Source organism: Lepus europaeus, chromosome 17, assembly GCF_033115175.1.
Source record: "Lepus europaeus isolate LE1 chromosome 17, mLepTim1.pri, whole genome shotgun sequence".
Taxonomy (NCBI): Eukaryota; Metazoa; Chordata; class Mammalia; order Lagomorpha; family Leporidae; genus Lepus; species Lepus europaeus.
In genome coordinates this window covers 6,317,834-6,340,571 of record NC_084843.1, presented here as the reverse complement: position 1 = coordinate 6,340,571, position 22,738 = coordinate 6,317,834, and the positions used below count along the sequence as shown (strand labels likewise).

The following is a 22,738-nucleotide window of genomic DNA, read 5'->3' as shown; positions in this document are numbered from 1 at the left end:
CACCCCCAGAATAGCTCTGCTGGTTCAGGGACATCGAGGGGAAGGGACATAAAACACGTCCTCCCAACATGGTAACAGGAGGCTTCCCGTGGCCTGATTTCAGATGGAGGGAGTGGAGCTGCACTGAGGAAGAGCCAGGTCGTCAAACTTTCCCCACCCAAATCACGTCACCGCCAGGAAACCAGACGCTTACTTAGAATGCTCAGGTTCCTGCTTTACTCTCTACCTGCAAACCTCAATTCCCCACCTGGGTCTTCACCCACTCGGGTCACCAAGCTGTTCATGCAGCAACAGCGTCAGGGGTTTAAACAGAAAAAGCAATGAAGACCTCAAGATGCTAGGGAGAGGAGTGCAGGCGCAAAAGCCAACAATCTGATCGCAATGGATTTCGGTTTTCTTACCTACGACACAGGCCTGAAAAACCATGTTCCTTCTGGGCTCAGCGGTGTCACGGGAACCCCTCTGTCCTCGCCACCCTGGGGTCCCCACAGCCACCAAGGCTGCAGCCGGTTCTCCGCAAGGGTGGCGAGCAGCACCCAACGCCGAGGGTCAGACTTTATCTCTGAGATGCACAATGTGCTTGAGCCAGAAACAAAACAAACAGCCTTTCCAAGATGCCTTCCAAATTCCTGAAACACACTCGGCTGGAAAAAAATGGAGCCCCATTTCCTCTTATTTTTAATCTTACACTGGCTGTGTTTATAATAAAGCAGAATAACTTATTTATTTGCTTACCTTACTTGGAAAGACAATAAATGGGAAAGGCTTCATAAATCTCGCAGGGAATTCCTTTAAACAAGGGCCGTCAGCAAAAATCCGTAAATAACCTCCTGCCAGCCGCCAGCAGTCACCTCCACCACACAATCTCAGTCCTTCCTGCTTTTGTACTAATCTCGCAGCAAACAAATCGAATCAGGCCCTGAAACATTCTTATTCTTGAGGTGAAAACATCCGGACACAGCCAGCGCGCTCCCATGGCCTCTCGGGAGAACCGGGGGGTGGCCCCTGCACCCCAAAACCAGCCATGGTACTTGCGCTAGCAAACAAATCCAACCTGGCACTCGGCTTCCAAGCAGGAGCCAGGGACGCTCGGGAGTAACAATTGCAGCATTAACTCCATCTGCAGCAAGCCATCTGCACAGCCCTGGGCGAACACCTCGGGGAACAAGGTCCTGGACTGACAGGCCTGGGGCCTCCTCCACCTGGGAGACCACTGGAGCTGCCACCCCACTCCCTCCCGCTAATCCCAGTGTGGCTGCAGCTCCAGTCAAGTCCACTCATCCCGAAGCTGACCAAGTCAAAGGAATGAACTCTGCCAGGCCGAGACAGTCCTGGGCAGACCCCACCGCTAACACGGCCACGATGGGGCCGATGAAGCCGGCCTTGGCGGCTCAGAACCGGCAGAAGATGGACAATCTCACATGGAGGTTTCAAGGACTGAGCTAAAAATAAGTTTAAGAGGCAGAAGAAGCTGGCTAGTGGATAATCAAACATTTAAGTCTTTAATCAAAGATTTAAAAGAGTTGCAGTAATAAATTTACATATCAAGTACCTATCATGAAAGGATAATGAGAACCAAAGGAAAAGTTTCTCAAAGCCAAAAGTTAAAGAACACAAAAACAAACAATCAGAGCACCACCCAACTGAAACAGAAATGCCTGTTTTTATCCAGGACCAACCTCCCACACTGTAAGTTTCCAGAGACGCCTACCTTCACCCTGAGCCCTTGCGTCTTGGGCACAAGCTGCAGGAGTTAAGAAACAGAAACTGCCCGTGCATACACTTCCTCCAGCTGGTCAGCTGTGCCAGTGACCCACTGAGGTTCCCAAAAAGCACCTGCCAAAGGGCTGTGTGTCCCCGGGCAAGTGGCTGAGCGTCCACGTCCAGCCTGGGGGAGGCATGGTCGCTACTACTACATGCACCTCCTCCCCTGCGTGGCACATTCCCGGCACTCAATGGACAGTAACCATTACGAGTATTATCCCAGCAAATGAATGGATTTCCAGTCTTCCATGAAGACAGAGGGCTTTCTGAAATGGCTCCCTCTCAGTGACAAACACCAGCACAAAGCTGCCCTTTTGTTCCCCTGCTGCAGACACCCTGGGCGCCTTTAGCCGGAGCCCCCTGGGCTGAGCACATCACAGCACGCCACTGCCTCCCCAACCCTGCACGAGGCAGGTGGAGTCCCAGTCCCGGGAGCCACCCCTGGGCCGTCCTGCCTCCAGGACTGCACGCTGCATCGCGCTCACCACTGCCACGTCACGGCGCACAGGTGGGTGCCGGCCCTGTGACAGGTGGCCAGGCTGCCCTGGCTGTTGGGGACAGCAGCACTCAGTGAGCGCATATTTGCCCTTCATGGTGGTAAAGTGCTTCCTGCGCGTCACGTGCTGGTTCAGGGGCTTTCCTGAGGAATGCCTGGTCCCCAAGTACTGCACGTGTTCTGTGGGCTGGGACCTGAACACAAGCCGCAGAAACCTCACCACGATCCAGGTGACATCCATCCTCCCCAAGCTTCCTACGGTTCCCTTGCACTGAAACACAACCCCGCACTCGGCTTTTCCCGGAAGGAATCCCAGCACTCGGGCAATGTTCTCTGCTGGCCAAGGCTCCCCCAGAGTTAAGAGCTGCCACGTCCCCTGCCCCTCGCCCTCGCCTTAGCTGCTAACCACCCTGGCCTCTCTGTCCTCACTCACAGCAGGTCACAGATGACCACCCTAAAAAGGCCAGGATGCTCTGCCACGGACTTCAGCCTGGGAGTCGACCGGCTTCCTCACAGGGTGCCGCGGACCTCAGGGGGCGCCAGTCAGGGCCGCCACTGCCCTAACGAATGCTCTCACCTGCACCAAGCCCTGGCACGATGTGACAGGAGGAGGGGACAGATGACGAGCACAAAAGGACATTTCTGGCAACAACTAGAAAATTAATAAACACGGTGATCCCCAGTTCACAACTTTTAAAATTCCCAGACTCATTTCAGTAAGGTTTCCCCCATCTGAACGGAAATTAGAGAATATTAAAAACTGCCAAGGAAGTGGGTCGGAGGCAGCTCAGCCCCTGGGCACGAGTCATGCCTGTCAGCACCGGGCACATGACCCTACCTCACAGAGCTCACCTGTGGTGCCCCACCACCCCCTCCCCTGCAGAGGCTGCTGACCTCCCCCAGCCAGGGAGGGGCTGCACTTCCTCTGGACTTCCCACAGACCACCGTCCTTGACCACAGGAAGGTGGCTGGCCCCTACCTCTAGAAAACAGACAGGGACCCAAGGGACGCCCAGGAGTTGCGGCAAGCAGGAAAGAACAGCCACAGCACAAGGTGCACGACCCGCCTGGCTCTCTCCAAGGCCACGTCCCTCCAGCCCGTGGCCTGGCAGTCACTCACAGGCCCTCAGAGCTGGGGTCACAGCTGGGCTGCAGCTGATGGAAGACGCACCTGTTCCCTGGCACCTGCCAAGAGGGGCTGGCGGGACACTGTGTGGAGCAGCACAGGGCAGCTGTTGTCCCCGGGCAGCCCAGGGACAATGGCCTTACATGCACTGAGGCCTGCAGGTGTGGGCCTGGGACTGCCCACTCCCCCAGTGGGGGCCGTCTGCAGGGAGGGGGGAGGCGGCCAGGGCGGGAAAGCCCCGGACAGCAGTAGCTTTTGATCTGATCTGCCCAGCACAAGTCAAGGTCTTAAGTCTCAGGCATCCCTGGGATGGCATTGGGGGGGTGGGGAGGGTGGTTTCACCCAGTTAAGTCCACCTGTGGCAATCAAAGCAGCACAGAGGGCCTCGGATGCCACGTTGTCTCGGATATTCCTGGCCCCTTCACATGTACATCCAGCAACCTCCACCAGCGCCCTACACTGGCTTTTCCATTATCAATAAATAATTATCCGTGGTGGCCAGGAGCTGGAAGGGGGCCACAGAGGAATTCTCCCAAGTGGTGGAACCGTGCTGTAGCCACGTGGTGGTTAACACCGCCAGAATTCAGGGTCCGTTGTTGCAGTGTGGCGGGAAAGCTGTCCCATGAAGGCCTGCACCCCAAATACGCACAGCTTTGAGTCCCAGCTGCTCCACTTTCAATCCAGCTCCCTGCTGAGTGTCTAGGAAGGCAGTGGAGGAGATCCAGGCTCCTGGCTTCAGAATGGACCAGACCTGGCAGTTATGGCTATTTGGGGAATGAACCAGCAGATGGCAGATCTCTCTCCCTTTCCCCTCTCTCCATAACTGTCTTTCAAATAAATATATCTATTAAAAAAAAAAATTTGCAGAATTCCATGCTGAAAGGATGAGTTTTACTGTACTCCTGTCCATGTAGAATCTTAAACAGTTAACCCCATCCTAAAGGAACAACAGAAACAAGGGTCAACTTTGGGATCCCACTGCAATGGTGATGGCCTCTCCCCACGCACACCTACAGCTTCCCAGAACTCAGCACCAGCCAGGAGAGACTCCACCCCCTGAACGGGTTCTGTTAAACACACTTGCCGACTTCCCTGAAACGCAGTGGAACAATGGTGTTAGGGAAAATCAGGCAGTGGCCTCCGGTCATTTAGTGACCAGGAAGTGAGGCATGAATTCCCTGAGTCCTTTTCCTTAATGGCTCTCACCTTGGGTCCCATCTATCACATGTGGCCTCGTCACACCTCCTTCAGCCTAACTCCACAGCCAAGGACGTCTCTGCCGTGGGTGAGGAAGGGAGCAGACGGGGTCTACGCTTGCCACTGCCGTCCTTACACGACCTTGGTCACTCCAGGATCCAACTCGACCACGTCCAAGGCAAGCTGCGGACATGGTGCACCGGGCAAGCTGGAGACCTGGCCTCTAAGCCGTACCACAAACACCTTGATCCTCAGAACCAAGGAACTCACGCTCACCCAAGGTCACCCAGCAAGTTCAAAGCCCCCCAAGTCTTGGAGCAGACCCCCCACGTCACACCTCTCTAGCTCTCAGGGTCCCCACTGCCAAGAGGAGAGATAGCCTCAAAACGCAACGCCCCCAGAACACCAAACTGCCAGTGTCCAGGGCCGCCCAGGACCTCGTTACGGCCTTACCATGACCTGAAGATCACGGCCATTCAGTCACAGCCAGAGAAGAGGCACTTGGCTCAGCACAGGCCCATCCCGGGCACATGGTCTCCGACCCTCCGGGCCCTCCTGTGAATGCTGGGCCCTGAGCAGCGGCCGCTGCACACCCCTAGGATTCCAGATACCCCCGACTCGCTGCCTCTGGCCTGGCCCCACAGAGGACAACACTGCAAATGCAGCGAGTCCCAAGCCAAGCCCCTCTTCCCCTTCTCCCACCCCACCCAAACCCCAACAAGCAGTACATTTCCCTGCCCAGACCCTGGGGATGGCCTGGACGCCACCTTTGTCCACATCCCAGATGCCAGCAGCTCCCCGCCTGGCTCAGTTTCCAGGTACCACAACCATCCTGCTAAAATAAAACGTCACACCTGGGCATGGAAGCTTCTTGGTGCCCCCCGCCCCCCACTGCCCTCCAAGTCTGCGTTTGAGCACTCACGCATTTACAAAACTCAAACCAACCCCTGCGGCAGACTCGATGGAGGCAGGGTAGTGGGTTCCTTCGCAGCAGGCCCCAGGACGAGGAGCGGAAGTGCGAGTCTGGAGGTGGAGTTCCTGGCTGCCCCAGACACAGGAACCTGAAGAGCACCAGGAACTTCCTCAGTCCTTGCAAGGGGTCCCCTGGCACGGACCTACACCCCCCGCAGTCCACACACCTTCGCTGAGCCCTCCGTGGTCCTCCCTGTGGACCAGCACCCTCCGGAGAGTCCAGCACACAGCAGGACTTCTATTTGCAGATCTCTGGGAGAAAATTCACCTCGACGTCACATCAATGTCTGAGAAACCAACCCAAACTGAGTTACCTTGTCATGTCATGTGACACACGTAACCCTACGCCTAAAATATTACACATCTATTTTTATTTGATTTACTAAATTATAAAGCTTTTCTAAATCTCTTAAAGGTAGTTTTCCCAGTAATGCATAACTGCTTAATTGGGGAGTGTACAAAACATAATTACACTGCCTCACACTACAATATTGCTTATGGGAATACCTCTGTTCACGCATTCTGCTTAATTCTGTACTTAATCTCTATTACGATGTCTCTATGAAAACAGATAGGTATGCTAGTCTTCATAAACACCATAAATCATACAGTCATTTCTTTGTTAGCCCAAGTCCAGAAGCAGCCCAAAAAGAAACTGCTGGGGCTCCACATCCCACCACTTCCATTCAGGCAGCCCTGGGTCAGGTAGCCAGGTAACCCCAACAGCACCCCACATTGCCCCCACAATCACTCAAACCATGAAGAGGGGTCCCTATGCCTGGGGCCTCACTCACCCACCTTGCTTGTTACCAAGAAGCAGATGGAAGCCCCTTAGCTCTCATCTAAAGACACCCACGCACACCCCTTCAAGTTCAGCCTTCATCTAATACAAGGGACTTGCGCCAAAGGCTCTTCAAACCCCTCTCCTGGCCTTGAAATGCGCACAAATCCCTAGAACTGGGCTATCTGAAACAGCAGAGAGACAGGCAAAGAGACAGACACAAAGAGATCTTCCATCTAAAAACAGCAAACACATGAGCACTTCCCCCTGGTTCACTCCCCAAATGTCCCTAACAGCCAGGGTAAGGCTAGGCCAAAGCCAGGAGCCAGGAGCTCAATCTGGGTCTCCCACAGGAGTGGCAGGGACCCAAGTACTTGGGACACCACCTGCTGCCTCCCAGGGTGCTTGCTCACTGCTAGAAGCTGGGTCAGACGCATAAGGGCTGGCACTTGAATCAGGCACTCAGACATGGGGTGTGGGCATCCCAGCAGAGACTTACCCTCTGTGCCAGACCCCCACCCACCCCACCCCACCCCCCGCCATTCTTCAGACGCTGAACTGCGAGCCCTGTAGGAAGCCACCACACCGCCTCTCTGTCACAACAGGGCTGCCTGGAGAAATACAGCAATCAACACGTGATGAAGGAGTCCACACACAGCCTCCCTGAGTCCTACGGGCTAACAAAATCCACCCACAAGATAAAACAGGAGGTGGTGCCCACAGCCGTCAGAGGGCCCCGCCCAGCTCCTGGGGCAGGAGGCGGTGGACAAGGCCAGCATCCAAAACACCAGACTTTCAGAGCAGCTCATATTTTGCTAACACGTAATTCCTAAGAACGACTTCTTTTCCAGCCGTGACGCTTGGCCCAGCCTTGCCCCGTAACAACCACTGACTGCTCAGGAGATAAAGCTGAATGTCAAGTGCAGATGAAGATGGAACCCACTCCCATTTCAACAGACACTTTTGAAACGTCCCTCCCATCCTGGAAAGGCCTGGTGACGAGGGAGGGAGCGGAGAATCCCTCTTAACCCAAAGAAGGAGAAGGAGGGCGAAGGAGCAGGGCACAAATCCACATTCCATTTGGGGGCTTATTCAAGTTATATAAAATCCTTTCAACTACTATTCACGCCAAATGTTCAATATCGAGACTCAAGTGTGTGGGCGGCTGTGTGTGTGGGGGGGAAGGTTTGTTTGTGAAGAAAGACCCTCTGTGTGCTGTTGGCAGGTTCTGGGCTGGCTGCATTGAGAACCACCTGGAGGAGTTTGCTAAAAATACAGATGTTCGAGCTTCCCCATGGGACAGGGGCTGGGAGCCCGGGACACAGCCAGCAGAGGTGTCGGGGAGCCTCTGTGCAGAGGCCACACGCTCCCAGGGACTCCCCAGGGGCTGCATGAAGTCTCTCACCACCAGGCCCACAGCCAGCCTCCCGCCACTTCTGCCAGCGCAAGGGACAAGTCAGAAAGGGGTCCCTGGGGGTACTAGCACCTGTCTGTTCTCTCCTGAGAACACCAGAGCTCCCGGGAAGCCCTTAGTTCCAACTCCATGCCCAAGGACTCCATTCCCAGCCAGCCTGCAGGTCTGGAGGGATGAAGCTGGAATATTCCTCATCCCCAGTGACACACACAGCTCTCACCCCAACTACCAGGGCCGCCACCCGTCCTACTCCCATCAGTACCACCCCGAGCACCACCAACGCAACTACAGCGCAACTAACTACAGCAAACACGCCAGCACGTCCCACGCGCACTGGCACCTCACGGTGCGCACTCCCCGGGATGCACAAACTTGAAAGCCGACCCTGACCCTGACCCTGGCGTTCCAGTACCCCCTGCTTCCCAAGGGCCTCCTCAAGGACCATCTTGCTTTCCTAGTGAGGTTTTTAACAGCATACACTGAGCCCAAAGAAACCACTGTTCTGTGAAATGACCAGGCCACCCTCAAGGCGCACAGCTCCCTGGAAGCACCCCTGCACCTCACAGGACCCCACTGGTCCCACCAGGTGCCCAACAGAGCCAAGGGCAGGAGCACTGCCCAGGTGGGGAGGAACAGCTCGCTCTCCCGTTGGAATCAGAAGACACAGGGGGCCACGCGTGCACACAGGCGGGAAGAGTATACTGGGAAGAGATGATTAGCTGCCACCCAGCTTCTAGGGCCCAGGGTCAGGAGCCTGCTTAGACACCCACCGCCCATCTGCCACCGGGCTGGACCTGGTGCAAAGCTGCCACTGACCAACTGCCCACCATGTGCCAGGAGATAAACCAAACAAGACTGCAGGAAGCACACGTGCTGCCCTGACCCTGACCACCGACGTGCAAACTGGGGACTGGGAGGACCAAGGGGGCCGGGCGGACCCCCCGTGTGGAGGGAGGGCCCATGGGGAGTCCCCTGGGCACATGGCCGGGGTGCCTGCCTCCACGGCAGCGTCCCTGCTCTGTAACGGGGGCACCGAGCCCTCCTTCCCAGCAGACTCTACCTGTCAGGAGGGGAGCAGCCGGCCCGGGCCCCACCACGGCCCTGTGTCGGGCACGGCAGTCGGCTTTTTTCTTCCTTCTCTGGAAAGGGAAAGTGGGTCTTAAATAGAAAGTAACTATTTTACTGGGCATTTCTTGGAGTGAGCCAATCCACAGTAACATACCACCTGAGAACAGCCCCCCGGACTGCCTCTAGTTCATGGTCCTCTCGGCCGGCCCCAGGAATCAATGGGAAGACAGCGGCCGCCACCCACTGCCTTTCCTTACCACGATGTGCATAGGGCCCAGACATCTCTAAAACAATTCCAAGGATCTGGGCCTCCTACCTCCAAACACTTCTCACCGTCCCCACAAACCCGGGAGGGTCTCCTGGCCCAGACACCAGGGACAAGAACTGCCTGCACCGCCCATCAACTCTGCCTAGAAAGGGACCACACATCTTGCACATGTCAGGCAAGGCCCCGCGAGCCTCATGGAGCCTCATGGTCAAGGATGCCCTTCTGCTGCCAGATCAGCTCCTCTGACCCCTCCTGCTGCCCAGCCTGGGTGAGGGGCCCACCGTGGCCTTCCCCAGGGCAGAACTCGAACTCCCTGGTTTACTTGATGTGTATTTCACTGTATCATATCTTTAAAAAAATGTTAACACCTACAATGCGTCAGCCTGTTCTAAGCGCTTTATAAACATTACCTCACTGAATGTGCACAACACACCCTCTTCCTACTGCATCTTACAGATTCAGAAACCAAAGCCTTTTGCAAGCTTAGTGAATGCCAAGAGTGGGAAAGGAGCCCGGCACTTCTTTCCACCCCTTCCCCACCATGCTTTCTAGAACAGTCCACCCAGTGTGCATCTGTGGCCTCCACTGAGCTCTAGAAAGGCGAGGCCAGTTCTCCCAGGGCTCTGCCTGAGTCTGAAAGACAGATGTCACCCCCCCACCCCCCGCCACCAGCAGTCACTGCTCCCGGGGGTGGGGGGGTCTGCCGGGAGCCCCAGAGCCAACCTTCTGCATCTGAGCCTCGACCCTGACATGCGAAGTCATCCCCAGCTTGCAAAACTCCCAGTTAAAACCACAGCCAGAGCAGTCCCACGCAAGACCCCGTCCTCTTCCCACTAACCCAGGACCCAGCTCCAAACACAGCTGGCCGCTCTCAAAGAAAGAATTAGGGAAAACCATCTCAGCCCTCCTTTCAGAACAGTATCTCTGCTCAGGAGCTAATGTAACACGTGGGATTTGCCTCTAAGCTCCCAGGCCAGACTGGGATGCGGCCGGAGCACTCCGCTGAACCGTGAGTCACAGACGAGATGGCCGTCCCCCCGAGGAAGCTCGCACGGTTTTGTGTGACTTCCTTCACCACTGCTTGGAACACAGCTGGCCAGGCTGGGAAGAAAAGGTCCGCCCCCTACGCAGGGTCCCCCTTCAGGAAGACAGCATCGCTGAGAACTGCAACTTCAGCTCTGCACCCTCCTGGCTGTGGTCAGTCGAAGCCGCCTTGGTAAACCCCAGGCTTAGGTGAGAACTGAGGACGGACGGACATGTACGTGTGGGTAGAACCCTCAACCCTGAGAGCAAGGCAAGGGCATCATGGAGGAGCAGGCAACATAAACAGAACTCCGTGCAAAGTCACCGGTAGGACCGGGCCTGCTCCTGTGGCACCAGCGACAGAGCAGAGGGCCCGCCCCTGCCCCCAGCGGCTGCTGGAGGAGCCTGGACACCAACCTCAGCAGCTTTTCTGCAAGAGACCCCGAAATCTGGACAAGGAGAAGGGGCACAGCTCCTACGCAGTGTACCCTCAGGAAGTGACTGTCCAGGGGGACCTGCATGTAGTGGCTGGCCAGCCGGCCAGCCAGCCAAGGATGCTCACACCACAGGGCCATCGGAACATTCTCACGCTTAGAAGCCAGCAGCACCCAGCCACGTGCAGGCCGTGCGGCCCAGAGGAAGCAGCTGGCCTCACTGAGGTAGCTCTGAGCAGCCTGGGAGGCGGGGGCTGGCCCAGGGCTGGGCCTGGCCTGAGGCGGCCCACCCATGCACCTCCCTTTCGGTGTGGAATGAAGCGGAATGGAGACCTCTTTGAGAACTGCAGGGGGGACTTAAAATAGACAGAACAGAATCATTACCCAAGTTGGAGCGGAGCCAGGACACCGGGGCTAACATGAGCAATTTGTCCAGAGACACCTCCCGGTGCTCTCCCTGGTCGCCCCTGCGCGGGGGCCCAGGGGGACACCACGGCGACCCCAGCCCAGAGCGGCGCCCAGAGCACACACGTTCCCGGAAGGAAGAGCAGGTTGCAGAGCAGGAAGGCCATCTTCTAATTCAAGGAAAGCCTGTTTTTCAGGAAAATCTCTCCCCAGCGGAGGCCTTGCCCTCTAAAAGCAGCCAAGGTCAGCCAGCAGCTCCACACGGCACCACCTGCTCGGGGTGCCTTTCAGGTGAGTTAATCGCCCCAGAAGGGTTTGTCTCTGGATTTCTGGACACACCCAAGTTTGTGCCATTCTCTTAGCTGCTTTGAAAAGAAGGCAGCTCCCTTTGTTCAGGGGCACGAATTCAAATTCCTGCCTAAGGCCCACACCACACAAAGGCAGGGCTGCAACCCAGGGGAAGTTCACCGGCAGAATCAAATTTCACAGCAGGGGTGCAAACAGACCAACCCATCAGGAGAAATCCTAACCAATCTCCCTTCCTGTCCCCTCAATTCCCTGAACTTGTGGCCAGACAGGGTAGGGGTGGGCAGAGTGGAGGGCAGGGGAGAGGGGAGTCAGGGACTCCACTGGCCTCAAGCCCCTCCCCCCAGAGAGGGGCACACACCAGAAAAGGGGAGACTCGACAGAAAAGGGGAGACACTGAGATGGCATAGCGCTAACCCAGACCAATACCGCGGCAGTTCTCACCTCCTTTAGACCGGACACCTGGCCACCATGTAAAGCTACCCACACAATCCCAGAATGTGCGCACTCCGCGGGAGATCGCATGAGACAAACCGCAGGGAAGGAGTGTAATGGCAGCTAGCGTGGCAACGCCAGCCCCCCAAATCCCAGCAAAATCCAGGAAGCCTCCATCAGCCACAGAGAAACCAGAGCCAGCTGCTAAGCTCCTGGCCCCTCACTTAGCCGCTCTGACCCTCACCGGGAAAGCAGTGACCATCACCTCCCACCTCTGAAGCTGGGTGGCAGCCCCGTCAGCCCTCATAAGGGCAGGGCCAGTGAGAGCCTGGGACCGGGGTGGGGGCCAAGGTGCCTGGAGCCACCAGTCAGCGGCCACTGTTCTGATCAAGGTGCAATGAACATACACGCAAACCCTCCCCAGGCATTCGACTGTGGCCCCTTAAGAAAAAGACCCCAATTCAGAACAAAATGAGACATACAGATTCTCATAGCTCCACGTGCTCTAGAAAGCAGCTTAGGGCCGGGGGAGGGGAAGGGGGGTCTGTTTCTAAGGAGCTTTATTTGAATCCTGGGGAAAAACCCGCCAACTTCAGGGCAAGCCTGGAATCTTCCCGCCGCTCCCACAGGCTGGGCTTAAGATTTTCAGCTGGGCAAGGAGAGGCTCCACCCCAGTCAGGAGTGCCTCCTGCAAACAAAGCCACTTCCTACAGCCTGGTTCAAGCCCCAGCTCTACCGTCTGAAATCGTCCAGCGAACTAGCACTGGGCACTAAATAAATGCTCAATAAATGTGGTCCTAGTGCTTCTATAAAAGAAACAGCCAGAGATGTCTGCACAAAGATGCAAAACGACAAGGCCCCAGGGGACAAGGGGTCGGTCGGCTGCCCGGGAAGCAGTGCCCAGTGCGACCTAGGAGGCCAGGACGGCGAAGGCAGATGTCACCTGCCTTGGAGGCGCAGTCTGCCGAAGGCTTCGCGAAGCCAGGCTTTGGACGCCTTTTGCAAAACCAGTAAAATACACAGATCCGACGGTTAATCGAGGACGGCGGCCGCAAACGCCCACCCGGGTCAGTAAAGCGCTCCCATCTCAGCCAACGTGGCACCACCAACCAACCTTTCCGAGTGGCCACAGGAGGGGCCTGGGGTGCCCGGAAGCCGTGACCACGGCGACAGGCGCGGCCTGAGCGGAGGCCGCGGGCTGGGGGCGCCCACCTGGAGTCCCGCGCGGTCCCCAGACTCCTTCCTGCTGAGGCGAGGCGAAGCAAAAGGGCGCAGAGGCTCCCTGGGCCGGCACAAAAGCCTGCAGGTGGCGCGGGGGCAGGGCGCATTCCCAGGCCAGCAAGGACTCCCCCGCAGGGGCTCCGACTTTACAAGTGAAAAGGCGAGGCGCGAGGGGAGGGGCGCTTCCGGCGGTGTCAGGTGCCGCGGGTCCACCAGGTACCCAGCCACTGCGGGGGAGGGGCTGGCCCGCCAGGTGCGCAGGCCCGCGGGGTGGGGAAGGGGCCCTTCAGGTGAGCCCGCGGCGGGGGAGGGAAGGCCTGGAGGCGACAGGTTAACAGGCCTGCGGGGAAGAAACGGCCAGGTGTACCAGCCAGGACAGGAAACGCGGAGCCAGGGATTAGGGGGTTTCCCAAGCGGGTTCAGGGGCCCGGAATCCCTGGAAACCCAGTCCAGGTCCCCGGTCCAGGGCGGGGGAATGCAGCCAGACCCCGCCCCCCTGCAAGCACCAAGCGCCCAGGTGCTGCGGGCGGGCCTCCATCTCGCCCAACCTGCCCTCCTGCCAAGGGAAAGTCGCAGGACACCGGTGTGGGTTTCGGACAAACGCAGGGGCTGCCCGCGCCCCAGGACCCCCAAACCAGGCCTTAGGAAACTAGAGAGGGACGCTGTTTATGACTTGGGGGAGGGGATTCAGTATTTCTTCCTCGCATAAAACAAGAATCGCTCTATTTACCCAGCTCGCAGGAGCGTCGTGAAGAGTAATGACTGTGAAATGGTTTTAAGATCAAAAACATTCCCAGATTTTACTTGTAGGTACTTATATGTGCATACTGATATCCACACAGCAAAACTCACTCCTGCCTGCCGGCCTGCCCGCCCTCCCTAAGGTTGAAAGAAAGGGATCAGGCAGCCCAGCCCTCCAGGGAAGCTTGGGCTATGGGGGAAATGTCAGCTCTGCCGCCTCCACCCCAGCTCCTGCTCCCTTCCGTCCCCCGAGGGCACATGAAGCAATGCAGCCGGCAGTGCAGACCACATGCGAACATCTGGAGAGGGAAGGGAGGGCAGAAACTTAAAAAAAAAAAGGTCACCCACACCGGGAAGAATAGGCAGTCGGTTTTCCCCAGCTCCTGGGGCGGGTGGCCCCAAGCTTGGGTGTCCACCGGGGTCTCTGGTGTTTGGAAAGCCTGCACCCGCTGGTCAGCCAAGCTCTGCAAGTGCAGGGGCCCACGTGGCCATCTGGCCTGGCAAAGCCTCCCTCCTCGCCGCACAGTGCGGGTGGAAGGCCATGTGACCACGTGCAGGGCAAGGCCGGGCTCCCCAGGGAGCGGTTCTACTCCAGCTCGCACATTCTCAGCTCTCCCAACCGGTCCTGAGACAGGGTTCTTAAGAGCTCTCTGGGGCCCTGCCCGCTGCTGGCTCCGGCTGTACTCTAGGTGGGCAGGCCTGGGGCCTGCTGCCTGCGGTGGGTGGTGTCCCGATCCAATTAAGCAAGGGGACACTGCCACCCGCCCAGGCCCGCCCTGGCCCACCGGAGCCTGAACAGGCAGAGGACAAACTGATTCTGTTTGCATTTCTATTCTCACCACAGTAAAGACCGTCCATCAGCAAAAGAATTAACTCACAGCACAGCATTCCTTTGAAAAGGAAATGTGAGGATGTTTGGCCCAGCAGTTAAGTCCCAGCTGGAGGCCTACTGGGAGTGCCAGGGTTCAAGTCCAAGCTGTGCTTCCTGCTAATGCAGACTCTGAGAGGTGGGGGGGGCAGGGCTCAAGTAGTTGGGTCCCTGTCACCCACGTGGGGGACCCAGATTCCACACTGAGTTCCAGGCTCCAGGCTTTCGCCTCGCCCTGACTCTAGCCCCTGCAGGCATTTGGGAATTGAACCAGTGGGTAGAAGCTGATTCTCAAACAAATAGACTTTTAAAGATAAATAAAAAGGAAAGGTGCACACAAACCCTCCCCCCCACATACAGCACAGGAACTTCACCTGCTCTGTTCCCCTCTCCCCTCCTGGGCCCCCCTCCCCACCTCTCCCCACTCCTACAGCAGGTACAGGCTTGGTTCTGGTCACTTACACTCACCTATAAAGCGATTCTCTGCTAGCCTCAACTTTCAGCTAAGTTTTTTTTTTTTTAACTTGTCGTATTTGGGAGGGATAAAAAAATCTCACTCTGCCAGAGAAGTCAACCTCTATGACCCCGGTGTGTGGAGCCTTCCAGAGAAACTTCCTGGGATTCTGCACTCCATAATGAAGTTTTTGTTTGTTCTGGGCTCGGGCAGACTGCTGGAAGCCAGGACTTCAGGCAGGGCTGGAGGGCAGCCCTGAACAAGCCTGGTGCTCACTGCACAAAGACCCACACCCCATCTACCTGCCAAAGCCTTTACGTGGCCTTCCATGCTTCTGCCACAGCCTCGCTCGGCTGGGATGAAATCCAGAAATACTGCCACTATTTCCAATCAGATGATCTTTGAGACAGCGGATAGCTCCTTTTAAGGCATAGTTAGGGAGTTGTTTTATCACATTTCTGCTGATGGAAGACCACTGGGGGGGGGGTTAATAATAATAACAATAAGGATACTGGAAGGTACACTTTCCTTTCTTTTGTCTTTGTTTTTTTAGAAGCTAAGTGGGTGCCCTCTTAGCCCCAGAACTTTCTGGATACACAGGAAGGATGGATTATTCAGGTTTTCACACCCTTTGAGTGCCAACAAAAACCTCTGGGAGAAAAAGAAGCCCTCTTACCACCTTATTCAGAAGTTACAATTCCCTAGAGAGCCAAAGCATCACTGCCCCATGAAGGACCCGTTGTATCACAATTTTTGTGAACTCTGCACAACCACTTGCTAAACATAGGCACGTAAACAGCTGGCTTCTAAGACCCGGATGAAGGAAGGGCTAGGCCAGACACAACTCCAACTCATCCCCCAAAGCCCCAACCAAGCTGTAACTAAGTGTCACAGACCCTAACCACAGTCAAGTCCAGAATCTCCACCCGTACCCCTGGCTACCCCTGGCTGTGGTGAGAACAGGTCACAGGAATGCAGTCCCGCAGGCCACTGGACTGGCCAGGGCCTGGGCTCCCCAGTGGAGGCAGGCGGGCTGTGTAGATGAGGCAGCAGCCGCTGGGCAGGGCACCTGTGCCCAGCAGGGACTCCCTCCACTTTCCCCAAGGCCACCAACAGATCCAAGGCTCAAGTGCAGAACAAAAACACAACTTCCTGACTTAGGAAGCCTCGGGTTCTGCTGCTGAACGTTATCTCTTCCAATCACTTCAAGAGGGAAAAAGTTCGCTTTTTACACTTTCCTGGAAGAACTCCACTATCTGTGTTTGGGATCTTTCCTCAAAAACCCTTATGGAGAAGACAAAGCCCATGAAAGACCACCTCCTGAGAAGGCTCTGCAGAGGGGCAGGTCCCTGCCCAGCAAAGACCCAGGAACGCCACTCTGTCCAGTCTGAAGATTCCGCGTTCTCCGGCGGCCACACTGGCCCTGGGCTCCCATTGTCAACACTCGGCACCAACAATGGCCTGGCTGGCTCTCTATTGTGCGTCCTGTATTCACTGCCGAACCCCCTCTTCTTCTGGTATACAATGTGCAGAGAGCCCTTCTTTTCACAGACCCAAGTGCAGCCATAATTCAGGCTTTAAACATTAATAACGGTAGCTAAAAGGAAACTCCAGATTACGCCCAAACATTAATTTGTGAATATCATTAGAGTCACAATGATGGCTTTTGGATACTCTCCATTAAATCATGATCAAAAGAACCACTGAACACCTCAAAAACGGTTCTGAAGTTTTCAGCAATTATTAAATACAATTTTCCAAACCCAGAGATAAGGTTTTAAAAACCCCTTTCAAAGGTCTTTGATACATATTCCATCAAACGCAGACTTGAATAAAAATTAACTTCAAAAGATGGGCGAGGGCGGGGGCCTTGCACTTTCCCGGGGTGCTGTAACTCTAACCCTAGGCAGTGGAAAGGAGGGCAAGCTGACCAGGTGGAAGGGGGAAAGTGGATAGGCCGGCGGCCCGGCCTGCACAGCACACCCATTCCAGCTCTCCGCACCACTCCAGATTCTCCGAAGTACTCAGAAGCGCGCCTTGGCTAGCGAGCAGTTCACTGGGAGATCCTTGGGGAACGCGACACCCCGATATTTCACCAAATGGCATCACTTCTGGAAGTACAAGTCCTTCTCTCCAAGTGGTCAGAAACTGCACTCTCATTTTTTAATTACAACAAAAACACGTACTGCAGTTCCTCTGTGATGGAACGTCCACGTGGATGTGAAAATACTGACAGAGCTGTGCCCTGCCCAGGCGCCTTCCCAGCCGGAGTCCATGTCAGGGACCGGGGACACTGGGCTGCCACTCTCAGCAGGGTACGGTCATGAGCAGGGGCATATACTTTGATGACAGTCCCTCTAGGAGGAAATGACAGCAGCAAAAAAAAATGACATCAGGCCACCTTTACCCTGCTAACCTCCTGAAAATTCAGGGAAAGTGTTGGGGAAAGTGACATTCGGGGGTGGGACCTCAGCAGGAAGCCATCCAGAGAGGTGGCCTTTCCGTGAATCCTGAAGATTTCCTGCAAGGTGAGCTCCCCCCGCCGCGCACACACACCTTGGGCCGCCCACACACACCTTGGGCTGCCCACACACACCTTGGGCCACGCACACACACCTTGGGCCGCCCACACACACCTTGGGCCGCCCACACACACCTTGGGCCGCCCACACACACCTTGGGCCACGCACACACACCTTGGGCCACGCACACACACCTTGGGCCGCCCACACACACCTTGGGCTGCCCACACACACCTTGGGCTGCCCACACACACCTTGCGTTTTCAGGGTCCCCAGGAACAGCACCAGTACAGGTCCCTACACTCGGTTAGGGACCTCAGCTCCTCAGAGCGGCTGATTCAGCTGCAGGTCTGGTGGTTGTGTTTACTCTCCCTTTAAAACATCATCCAGACTTATGAATAGGATTTCTGTGTGCAGTTTTGAAAGTCAAGAAGGAAGTTATAGATTATTCCCTGAAAGGTAATTGATGGACTAGTTAATAATTGTATCCATAGCAAGCTGTACTGTTGTGTACAGGGCCAGGTGTACACGCCAGAGAAAGCAAACTCACTGTGCAGGGACAGAAACAGGTGTGCCCGGGTGAGAAGGCCAAACTGTCTCACAAAGTGTGTCCCTGGTCTGTTTGTTCTTTAAGTAGCTGGACTCTGCTGCTTTCTAAACTTTAAAGAGACACTGCGGCAAAGAATTCTCCACTGAGTAGATGAGTAAGTCCCCCACACAGGTCACAAAGCATGCCTTGCAAAAAATAAAAAGAAAAAGCATTTAGGGACAAAGATGTATTTGAAAAAAAAATCACAGTTAAGAGAAGCCAATTAATTCACCCTGGTCCTGCCCCTCCCCAAGAATATCCATTCCAGGGTCAGTTCACAGATCCCAAGCGAAATCGTAAATAACTCACAGGTCCGCCGGGCCTCACCAACCTCCATGGGCTTTCCAGAGGCACGGAGAGAGGAGACGGCAAACCTGGTCTCACCCACACGGAAAACAAGAATTGAACCAGAAAGCACCTAGTCAGGTTCCAAACAAGCTCCAAACCCACGATGTTTTAATTCCCTCCAACAGCTGCATTCCAGGGAGACCTGACTGGGTGCCCTGCCCCTGGGCCACAAAAACCAATCAGCGCCATAAATCCCCCAGCCCCCAGCCCCTCCCTGGGGCAGGGGCAGGCTGGGGGGAGGGGTGACCCAGTCTCCACACTTGGGCCAAACCCTCAGCGCCCCACGGAAATGTGCCGCTTGTGTCCTTTGTCTGGCCGTGTTATACTTGATCAAGTACGAACGCGTAGACTGGTTTCATGAAAGCCAAGTGCAGTCACCACTAACATCAACCTCAATGGCAACTGCAAGCATATTTTGCAAGGAGGAGGGCCTGAGTGTTTTTGGTTTTCGTGTTTTGCTTGAAATCTACCATCTCATTAACTTTTCTTTTGGGGGCAATAAAAAAGGCACTGTGGGTCTTCCCAGCACAGCTCCTGGGCAGAGATCTGATGCCAGAAGGAAGGACGTTCAGTGTTTCAACTTTAAGATACAGTTCCTGCTGCTTTAAAAAAAAAAAAAAAAGAAAGAAAGAAAAGAAAGAAAAAGAAAGCTTGTTTCAATATTAAAGCAGCTCTCACCGAAAATGTTTAATTAACATCTTAAATATTCCTTTATAACTGCTACAAGAAGCACTCTTTGAAATCAAGTGATTATAAAAACAGGATCCTTTAAGTCTCGCTACTTCCAAATGAAAACGATCCACACACATACATAAAGAACCAGGTCTCCAGCGGTGGAATTCTCCAAAGTACGAGAAAACCAACTAGTTCTACTCCGAGAGCCCAGCACGAGGCGATTCCAAAACTGTCTTCGACCCAGGAGGGGGTCCGTCCCACCCGAGGCAGGGTCGCCTTGGGAGCCCCCCCCCCCCATACGGCGGCCCCTCCGCATCAGAACACCCAGCGGAATTGCAAATAAGGTGTTTAGCATTTCAAATCCCCAGTGCGTATTTATGGAACAGAATTCTCCGATCCACCCGCGAAGCCACTCGCGCCGGCTCCGCGAGTCTCCGGTCTCGCCGGGCACCCGCGGCGGCGTTCACCCCGCAGAGGGCTCGGGAGCCCGGCGTGACGACGTAGGCCGGCGCCGGCACCGCCACTGCCGCCGCGAGCGCGCATTTCCACGGCAGAATTCTTCCTCTCCCCCGAAACACCCTCCACGCAGGGTGCCCTGCAGCCGGCAGCCGCCCGGGCCGCCTCCGGGAAAGTACGCGGCGAGCACGGAGCGGGGAGCGGGACCCGCACCGGCGCGCACACACACGTTCCGCGTCCGCCACCGCCGTCGCCGGCGCGGAGCGAGCCCCGGGAGGGGTTGCGCGCGTGTCTCGGCGCGGCCCGCGGTGACCGCGCCGAGCTCTCGCGCCCGCGGCCTCCCAGCCCCTGGGCGCTCCGCCACGCCGCCGGGCCTCCGGCCCCGGAGAGGCCGCGGCACGCCCCGGCCCCCGCGCGCCTCTGCGCAACTCGCCCGGGGCGCCGGGCAGCGCGCGAGGCAGAGAAAGAAAGGCGCTCGCCCTGGGCCGCGCGGTCCGTCCGGCGCCGCCGAGCAGCAGGGGCACAGGCGGCCGCGCCGGGTCCCCGCCGCCCAGGGCGCGCCCCAGCCGGCCCCTCCTGCGAAACTTTTTCCTTTCGGTTCGCCCCACCCGAAAAGTGCGGCCCGGGCGGGGGAGCCGGGGAGGCGCGCGCGGGCCGGGCTCCGGGCGGCCGGCGAGGAGGAAGTGGTGCCCGCGGGGGCGCGGCCGGGCATTTCCTCTGCCCCCGCCCGCGCCGGCCGCCGCCGCCGCCGCCGCCCGGAGCCCGCCCCGGCCCCCCGCCCCGCCGCGACTTTGGCGGGCCGGGCCCCGCGCGGCGGCGGCGGCGGCGGCAGATGTGGCCCGGCTGCCCGGAGGAGCCAACAATGCCGGGCCGGCACAACAAAAGGGTTCCACTTCGCCTCCCCTCCAGCCCTCCGCCGGCGCTCCCGGGGCGCTGCGGGGGTCCCCCGCCGTCAGGGGCCGCGCCCCCCGGGGGCCCGAGCCGCGCGCGCCCCGACTTCCCCGCGGCCCCTCGCCCCTCCGCCCTTCGCCTCGCGGGCGCCAGGCCCGCCGCACCCCGGCGTGCTCGGACTCCGGGTCCCCAGGGACGCGGCCGTATTGTCCCCGCGGCGCGCCGCGCGTTCGGCCCGGGTGGCCGGCGGCCCCCGCGCGCGCACCCACCGGGCTCGGGGAGCCGGAGCCGGGGGCGCCTGGGAACCCGTGGCCGCGACGCCGCCGCTGCGCTGCCCTCCGGACGCCGCCGCCGCGCTCGGGGTTTCTTTCTTTCCTTTTTTTTTTTTTTTTTTTTTCCAATCCTGATGGGAAGGAAGGTGACCGCCTACTTCGCATTCATCAACTCTCATCACAACAACAAAAATCCTGGCGCAAACGGCTGCCGGCGGGCGCAACCGAGGGCGGGGGGCGGCGGGCGCGGACCCCTGGGACGCCGTCCGCCCCCGGCCACCGAGGGGACACCCGGGGCCGGGGGCGCGGGCCAAAGATGTCCTCGGAGGCCGGCTCCGCGCCCTCCGCCTCCCTCCTCCCGCTCCCGGAGTGGCGCAGTGAGGCGCGGGCACGGCGCCCCCCGCCCGTGGCCGCGGCCCCAGCCCTCCCCCGGGGTCCCCTTACCTCGTCCCGGGCCGCCGGCGTCCGCGGCGAAGGGCGCCCACCCGGGAGGCGGCGGCGGCGGCGGCGGCTCCCGCCCCTCCCACCCCACCCGGCGGCGGCGGCGGCGGCTGTGCGCCCCCCCCCACCTCAGCGCGGCATGGCTCCCGGCTCGGGGCCTCGCTCCTCGGGCCGCTCCCGAGCCACCTTAAAATGACACACGCACACGGGGACGCACACAAAAACTTAATCTCCCGGCCGCGCGCCCCTCCCCCGCCCCTCCCTCCTCCGCCCCCGCCCCCGCCCCCGCCTCTCCCGCCGCCCAGCCTCTTCCTACTTCCCCACCCAGCCGCCCCTTCCTCCGCCCACCGGCTCCGGGTCCCACCCCGGCCCGCCCGCCCGGCCTCCGGGAGGGGCCGCGCCGCCCGCGCCGCTCACCGCCGGAGGATGCCGGCTCCAAGTTGGCTCCGGGAGGGCCGGTGCGGGGCCGCGCGCCCGCGGCTACTCCGCTCTTTATGCGTTTTCCCGGGGAAGGAGGCGGCGAGCGGAGCCCGCGGGAGGGCGCGCGGCGGCCGGGCCGCAGCTCAGCGCCGCGGGCTGCGCGGGAGCGAGGCGGGAGCGAGGTGAGGGTCGCCGCCCGCTCACTCCTCGCTCCTTTTTTTTTTTTTTTTTTTTTTTTTTGGGCAAAGGCGGGGTCTCTCTTTGCAAACCAATGACACAACCCCACATGGGCCGGCCTCGCCCCTACAGATACTCCGCACTACAAATGGGCGCTCTCCGGGGATTAGCGGCTCCGCCAAAGTGCGCGCTGGCGCGGCGGGCACTCGCTGGCCCGGCCCCGCCCGGAAGGCCTGCGGGAGGCGCGGGGGCCTCGGCGGCCGCCCCTCGCCGCCCCTCCTCCGCCTCGCCTTCCACGTGGGGCCTTGGGCGCTCGGCCACGTGAGGGGGGACGCGAGCCCCGCGGGCCCCGGCCCCGTGGGGGCCCCCGGCAGGCCTGCTGCGCCGACCTGCCCTCTTCCCGGCCCCGCGCCTGCAACTTCCTGCTGGGCCCCCGCGCCGGCCGCTTCTGCCTTCCCAGGCCCGCGGGGGGCCCTTGGTTTCCCAAATCCGGATCCGCGAGACCGTGGCCGAGAGGCTGCGGGGAGGGGGCCCCCATGTGCCGGACCTGGCAGCGGCGGCTGCTGTCCCTGCGAGAAGCAAAACATCTCTACACATTTCTAGAAAAAAAAAAAAAATGTTCTTCCTGTTGCCCGGATCTCGCCGGGCTATTTTTAAAGCCTTGCCCTGGGTCGCAACCCCGGGCCTCGCGGGACGGCGGCGCGGCGGCCTGGGGGCCGGGAGTCGGGGGCCGGGGCGCGCGCGGCGCCTACGCAGTCCCGGACCCCAGACACGGCCCGGACTGGCCCCCGCGCCTGGGACCCGCAGCGTCTCCGGGAGGGGTCTGGGTGCAGCGGGAGGCCCAGGGATCCCGGGCGCTCGTCCCACTTCCCTGGGCCCGCCCGCGCGCCCTGCGGGAGCCCGTGTGTGCGCTGAGCTAAGCCCTTAGGCTCTGTGGGTTTAAGACCTCGCTGATGATAAGTGAGGACCTGGACT

General features: G+C 58.5%; 1 protein-coding gene across 4 annotated transcripts in view; it reads right to left on the bottom strand.

Annotated features, from left to right (window-relative positions):
• CTBP2 (C-terminal binding protein 2) overlaps window positions 1–21,683 on the bottom strand; it is a 121,086-nt gene extending 99,403 nt beyond the window's left edge. The window contains exon 1 of one of the 4 annotated variants that reach the window (XM_062214933.1): window positions 21,584–21,683. The gene's annotated coding sequence lies outside the window, so the exon portion shown is untranslated. Of the gene's footprint in view, window positions 1–21,169; window positions 21,247–21,583 lie in introns of those variants that run through there. The other 3 variants (XM_062214936.1, XM_062214932.1, XM_062214934.1) reach the window with 3 other exon arrangements.
• Window positions 21,684–22,738: the final 1,055 nt, after the last annotated feature.